Genomic DNA, 7,056 nt, shown 5'->3' on the forward strand with positions numbered 1-7,056 from the left:
TGCTCTATACAATGAAAATAGACTAAATGAGGATAGGAAAAAACAATCATTAAAGCATTAAATTGTACAAATTACACATCTGTTCCAAAATATACTTACATGAAATTAAAAACCGCATCTCTGGTTAAGTGATTCTATGCATTCTGGGAACTTGGTGAGATTTGGGTGGGGCCCGCAAGGCGGGGCTGAGAGAAATGGAACCCAAGCACAGTTTGCAGCAAGTTACTCATGTCAATCTGCGGGCAGGTCACACTGAACACATCATTAGCATCATCTGTGCAGGAAATGGTGCATGTGGAAGGGGTCAGCAAACTCTAGCTTCGATTTTGAGTTCATTAAAACTTTGGTGTGAATTCCAACAGCCTGTACAGCAGAGCTTCAAAAAGAGTAAACATGTTAAGGTAAGCAGGCAACTCTTTAGAACCCAAGATACATTTTTTGCTGTGTGTGTGTGTTGACGTCTCCGTCTCCAATGGGCAGTTGTGGAGCTGTTCTTCTTCGGTACAACTTGGTCTTGAGCTGACAGCCCGGCGGGGCGGAGAGGGCACGTGAGGGTGGGAAGGAGGGACTTGCTCTTGGTGGTTACGTTACAGATGATGGCATCACGCAATCTCTGGTCCTGCAGGCCTCTCCTTGTATCATCTGGCGTAACGCTTAATGTAGTCTTCGACTTTATTCCGGAAGCCCTCCTAGTCCCGTAAATGATGTTCTGCTGCTTCAATATTCAATGGATCATCGAAATTCAAAAGATCAGTGAATAAAGAGTTTAATCCCCAAACAACATTCTTCAGCGTCCTGGTGGGAGCCCAGCCAGTACTGTCAATAGAATGTTCTCGCAGTAAACTCAGACAGATGTTTCCCGTCTCTGTGATGTTGGAGTGCCAGATTCGGGTCAAGCACTTCACTTTGGGGGGCACCATGTTGTACGGGTCAGGAACTTCAGTTTCAAACTGAAACTTTCCACCTTGGTAGTAACCCTCATCTGGGGACACAGTCAGCTGGAAGCGGTGGAGTGTATTGGGGTCGCGGAAAATGCACTGTACAGGTACTGGGTAAATTCGCTTCAAGTTCTGCAACCTCTTTGACGAGCAGCTTGTCTTGCACGAACACCCTCCGGATGGAGTCTAATGCTGTAGCTGCTGAGCGGGACCCTTTGAGACCATCATCCCGCTTCAACTTACTTGCCAGAGTGAGTATCCATGTTGCCTCTGGGCACCCCGAGACCGGCGAGGCGGTTCGGGGCCCAACACCATGCTGGGCCCGCATGGCGCAGTGGTGAGCAGGGGACTCGGTCCCTCACAGTGGACTGTCTCCATCTTTTTGTTATGTCTCTAGTAGACAGCTTATTGAAGGATCCTGTTTTCTTATCCATTTTATGTTTCTTGACTGGTACGTTTAATCCATTTAGGTATGAGTTGATAGTTGTCATTTTTCTGTGCTTGTCATTGTTGTCATTTTTGTGTCATTGTTGTCATTTTTTGTGGTGCTGCTGGTTTCTTTGTTCCACATAATTTTCTGTGCTGAGTTCATTTTGTTTGTGGGTTTTCTTTCCATTTTCGTTTCTGCTGTGTAAAGGTTTAATAGGTCTTTCTGATTTTCCCCTTTTCTTTATTTTGATGTGCCGGTGTATTATTTTTCTTTGAGATTTGTTGCTGCTGTTATTAAGTGTTGTTGAGTCAGTTCCAACTCACAGCGACCCTTTATAAGGTTTCCAAGGAGCACCTAGTGGGTTTGAAATGCTGAATTTGTGATTTGAAGTCCAGTTATGATCCTACAGTTCCACACCAGGAACTGTTTTATCTTGAAATCTACGTGACTTTCCTGTCATTTGGAAGTTCTGTAACTACACTATTCCTTCTTTTTGCTTTGTAGTTGACTTCATTATACATTGATATCTCTGGTTCCCTATTTTCAGTCCTGTAGGTTTGTTTTGGAGACCTGGTGTGGTGCTCCACCATAAGGTCGTTTTGAATGGCAAGGTCAGTGGTTCAAACTTACCAGCCGCTCCACAGAATCCCTATTCAGTGTCACTATGAGTCGGAACTGACTCAACAGCACTTAACAACAACAAGGTTTGTTTTACTTTAAATACTTCTGTATCTGGATTGATTTCTGGGTGGTGTTGTCATGTATGGTAATCTCAGGTTGTTGTCTGCTGTGGTTGGTTCTCAGTCCAAAGAACACCGTTTAGCATTTTTTTTTTGTAAAGTTGGTCTGCTCATTCCTTTAATTTCTGTTTATCAGGAAATGTCCTAATTTTGCCATAGTATTTGAGGGACATCTTTGCTGGATATATGATTCTTGGTTGGCAAATTTTTCTTTCAGAGTTTCATATGTGCCATCCCATTGCCTTCTTGCCTGCACCATTTCTGCTAAGCAATCAGAGCTTAGTCTTATTGGTTCTCCTTTGTAGGTAACGTTTCATTTTTCCCAAGCTGCTCTCAGAAATCTTTCTTTGTCTTTGATTTCAGAAAGTTAGATTATGATATGTCTTGGTGATTTTGGGGGGAGGTGGGGGGGATCTATCCTGTTTGGAGTTGATTCAGCTTCTTGTGTGCTTATCTTTCATGATGTTAGAGAAGTTTTCTTCCAACAACTCTTCGACAATTTTCTCTGTGCTTGTCTCTTCCTATTCTGGAATTCAGATCATCCTCTTCATGGTGTCCCAAATAACTCTTCAGTTTTCTTCAGATTTTTTCATTCTTTTTTTCTGATTGTTCTTCTAGTATTAGTGTTGAGAGATTTATCTTCAAGCTCACTAATTTGGGCGTCCGTTGCTTCGAATTTGCTGCTTTGCCATTTCAATGTATTATCCATTTCTGAGATCTTCATGTTAATCTGGATTTCTAATCACAAATTTCATATTGTTTCAAAATTTTATTTTATTTTGTCTGTTTGTTCTTGTAGTGCTTTCTTGAATTCTTCTAAAGTTTTTATTCTTTTCTCCTTGCTTTCCTTGATCTTTCTATCGATTCTTTGAGGGTACCTAATTACCGTTTTTTTTTTAAATTATTTTTTTTAGTTAGTTTCATTCCTCCTTCTTCCTCAGAATCGGTTTTTGGCTCTGCATCTTGGTCATTTGTTTGAGCCATTCTCTTTTGTTTCTGTGTGTGAACTAAACTTTTCTGTTGTCTCCAAGGCATTGTGGGGTTGTTGTATTTGTAAAAACGAACTGTGCTGTTGTTGGACGCAGAGAAGAAAAATCTGTGGGGGCTCCTGTAATTCAAGGAGCTCATGAGGTGACCATGGAGGGTATGTGATAGCAGAGTTCTTGGCCCTAGATGGAGTTCCTATTGGACTCACTGTTATCTATGTTCAGGGCACTCGATCTGGAAGTAGTTCACAGGGGCCCATGGTGGAGCTGGTTTCAGTGTCTGTTAGGACCACGGGGAAGCTGGGGTCAGGGTGACTGGTTAAATGATGGTCTGATGGATTGGCAGATTTTGTAGGTCTGGGACCAGGCCCACTTGAATCCAGGCATGAAAGCGGCACACCAAAGCTGTGCAGCCAGCCCCCACCTCACACTGGTGAGCCAACCACTTGGCTCTGTACTCCCGTTGAGCAGGGTCTGAGCTCTGGAGGTGAATGAGGGTGGAAGTTGGTCACACTTCTGGTCACCAGGGGAGCATGGGGAAAAAGAAGAAATTATACCTTTTCCATTGCCCATGTGAATCTGCTCTACCAGGCTTCCCTCCACTACCAAAGTTGTTCACAACATGGCTGAGCCGTGTCTGGCCAGACGTTCACCAGTCAGTTTCCCTCTCTTGGTTCCTGCTCAGCCTCTCCTCCCAGCATGCACTCCATCCACCTCTTGGACCTTTCTTCTGAAGTTCAGGTTGCCAGAATTTTCACCTGTATCTGTTTTATTTTGTCTCTCATATCTTTGTTGCAGAGGGTCCGTGTAGTGTGTCTGCCTAGTCTGCCATCTTACTGGAAATCTCTGATTCTTTAGCACCTCTCTCCCACTTCAGCAACCTCTTTCCTCCTCAGCACCTCACCTTTCTTCAGTATCCCCCTTCCTCCTCTCACTGGCACGCCCCCCCCCCCCAGCATCTCTGTCCCTTCCATATAGGAGAAAACAAACTCATCCATTCCAGAAACAATGACATTTCTCAAGCTGAAAGAATTGACAAAAACATTCAAGCTTCAACAAGCAATATTGAAAGATTCTTTGGGCAAAAATGTGGTGCTGTAGGATCAGCACTGGACTGAGACTGGGTTCTTCCCTTTTGGTTTTAAACTCAAGGTCTTTGTACATTTCACTATCATATTTTAACTTGTAGAGCTGCCCTTTGACCTTTTGAAATTTTCTGTGTAGCTCTTACGTCATCACCCCCACCCCCCATTTGCTTTAGCTACTCTATTTTTCAAGAGCAAGTTTCAGAGTCTCTTCTGACATTGATTTTGGTTGTTTCTTTTCTTTCCTGTCTTTTCAATAACCTTTTGCTTTCTTTATGTAGGATGTTGAGGAATAGAAATAGTAGATATTGAATGGCTAGCTTTCAATGGTGGCTCTGTCACTCATCGGCTGGGTGACCTTGGTGTGGGGGACATAGTGAGGTGCTGCTCTGATCCCTCTTCAAGGAAGAACTCACTGAGGGGCTGCTCAGGTGCTATTGGTAGACAGCTGTCAGGCCCTCAGGGTCAGCTCAGCTCTGGAGACACTGCCTCTGCCAAGGCCATGTCCTGCGGGGATGGTCTCCGATCGTGAGTGATTGTTCCTGGAGTAAAAAGGCCTAGCCATCTTAGCATTTGTTAGAGGTTGGAGCTATGGCAGAAAGTTGCTGGAAGGGACTCTTTCGTACTTTAAACCTGTACCTAAGTGTCTCAAGGAGTCCTGGTCTGGCGCTGTGGGTTAATGTGCTGGACTTCAAAGTTGGTTTGAATCACAAGGTCGGTGGTTCAAGCTTACCAGCTGCTCCTTGGAAACCCTATACATGGTCACTATGGGTCAGAACTGACTTGACGGCACTTAACAATAACAACAGCAACAACAAAGTGTTTCGAGTCCTGGTGTGGTGCTGTGGATAAATGCTCTGGACTCTAAGGTTGTTTTGAACCATAAGATCAGTGGTTCAAGCTCACCAGCCACTTCTCAGAAAGCCTATTCAGAATTGCTGTAAGTCACAGCCGAGTAGACAGCACTTAACAACAAACAAGTGTTTAAAGAGTCTGCTTGCTCCTCTGAAAGGTGGCCTGTGTTTGACGGAGCCCCTCCTGCTTTGGCAAAGGCTGGTAGTTCAGTCGAGCTAACTGGGTGGGTATCTGGCCTGGCACTTTGTGGGTTGATGGCAGAAGCCCCACCCATCCCTGGAGGGAAGGAAAGAGGAAGCAGTGTCCCCTGGATGGGGAACCACCTCTGCAAGGGACATTGCTAATTTTTGTTGAGCCCCCGGTAGGGGTGGGAGGAGTGGCACCCAGTCAGAGCAGGAGGGAGCTCTTTGGAGAAGACCCTGGCCTCAGGGGTGGGGGGTATCTTAGTAGGAAGCTTGGCCTTCTATAAACATCAGCTTAATTTCTAAAGCCTCCAAAATCTTCCTGAATAGAATTTATGCTGGGCTTGAAGCAGAGAATATGGTTTCCTCTTTTGAAGAGGCCAGGAAGGGATTCAAGGGGACTGCGTGGCACAGTGGGTTAAGCATTGGCCTGCTAACTGCAAAGTCAGTGGTTTGAACCTACCAGTCACTCCCTGGTTAGAAAAATGAGGCTTTCCACTCCTGCAAAGGTTTATAGTATTAGAAATCCTGTGGGGCAGTTCCACTCTGTTTTATAGGGATGCTGTGAGTTGGAAAGGACTCGACAGCAGTGGATAAGTTTTTGGTTTGGTTTAGGGGGAGATCTAGAGGAGCCTGTGACAATTCTGGCCTGGGCGGGTCACTAAATGGTGAAGAAGTACAGGCTTCACAAGATTATTATTATCATTTATTATTGTGGTATATTGTGGTAAATATGTTGTTGACAGGTGCTGTCGAGTTGGTTCTGACTCATAGCGACCCTGTATAGGGCTTCTGGGACTGTAAATCTTCATGAGAATCACTAAAATCTATAGGAAACTACAACACCTCTACAAGAAAAAGACAAATAACCCAATTAAAAATTGAGCACAGGACATGAACAAACACTTCACCAAGGAGGAGATCCAGGCAGCCAACAAACATATGAAGAAATGGTCATGATCATTAGCCATTGTTGTTGTTGTTGTTAGGTGCCATCGAATTTGTACCGACTCATAGCGTCCTTATGCACAGTAGAACGAAACACTGCCCGATCCTGGGCCAACCTCACTACAGTTGCCACGCATGAGTCCATCGATGTTGCCACTTGGCCAATCCATTTCGTTGGAGGGGAGGTCTTCCTCTTTTTCTCTGACCTTCCACCTTACCAAATATGATATCCTTCTACAGTGACTGGTCCCTCCTGACAATATGTCCGAAGTATGAGAGACGAAGTTTGGCCATCTTGGCCTCCAAGGAGCACTCTGGCTGTACTTTTTCCAAAACGGATCTATTGGTTCTTTTGGCAGCCCATGGCACTTCAATATTCTCCTCCAACACCATAACTCAAATGCGTCAATTCTTCTACAGTCTTCCTTATTCACTGTCCAGCTTTCGCATCCATATGAGGTTATTGAAAATACCATGGCTTGGGTCAGGTGCACCTTAGTCCTCAAGCTGATATCTTTGCTCTTCAACACTTTAAAAAGTTCTTCTGTAGCAGATTTGTCTAATGCCATACGTCATTTGAGTTCTTGACTGCTGCTTCTGTGAGTGTTGATAGTTGATCCAAGAAGAATGAAGTCCTTGACAACTTCAATATTTTCTCCGTTGATAAGAATGCTGTTTATTGGTCCAGTGGTGAGGATGTTTGTTTTCTTTACATTGAGATGCAATCCATACCAAAGGCTGTGCTCTTTGATCTTCATCAGTAAATGTTTTAAGACCTCTTCACTTTCAGCAAGCAAGGTTGTATCAACTGCATATCACAGGTTGTTGATGAGTCTCCCTCCAATCCTGATGCCATGTTTTTCTTCATATAACCCAGCTTTTCGGATTATTT

At 44.2% G+C, this 7,056-nt stretch overlaps 1 pseudogene; it reads right to left on the minus strand.

Annotated features, from left to right (window-relative positions):
* Nucleotides 1-638: 638 nt before the first annotated feature.
* On the minus strand, nt 639-1,266 carry LOC102818643 (annotated as a pseudogene).
* Nucleotides 1,267-7,056: the final 5,790 nt, after the last annotated feature.

The sequence above is a fragment of the Chrysochloris asiatica genome, unplaced genomic scaffold (assembly GCF_000296735.1).
Source record: "Chrysochloris asiatica unplaced genomic scaffold, ChrAsi1.0 scaffold00062, whole genome shotgun sequence".
NCBI lineage: Eukaryota > Metazoa > Chordata > Mammalia > Afrosoricida > Chrysochloridae > Chrysochloris > Chrysochloris asiatica.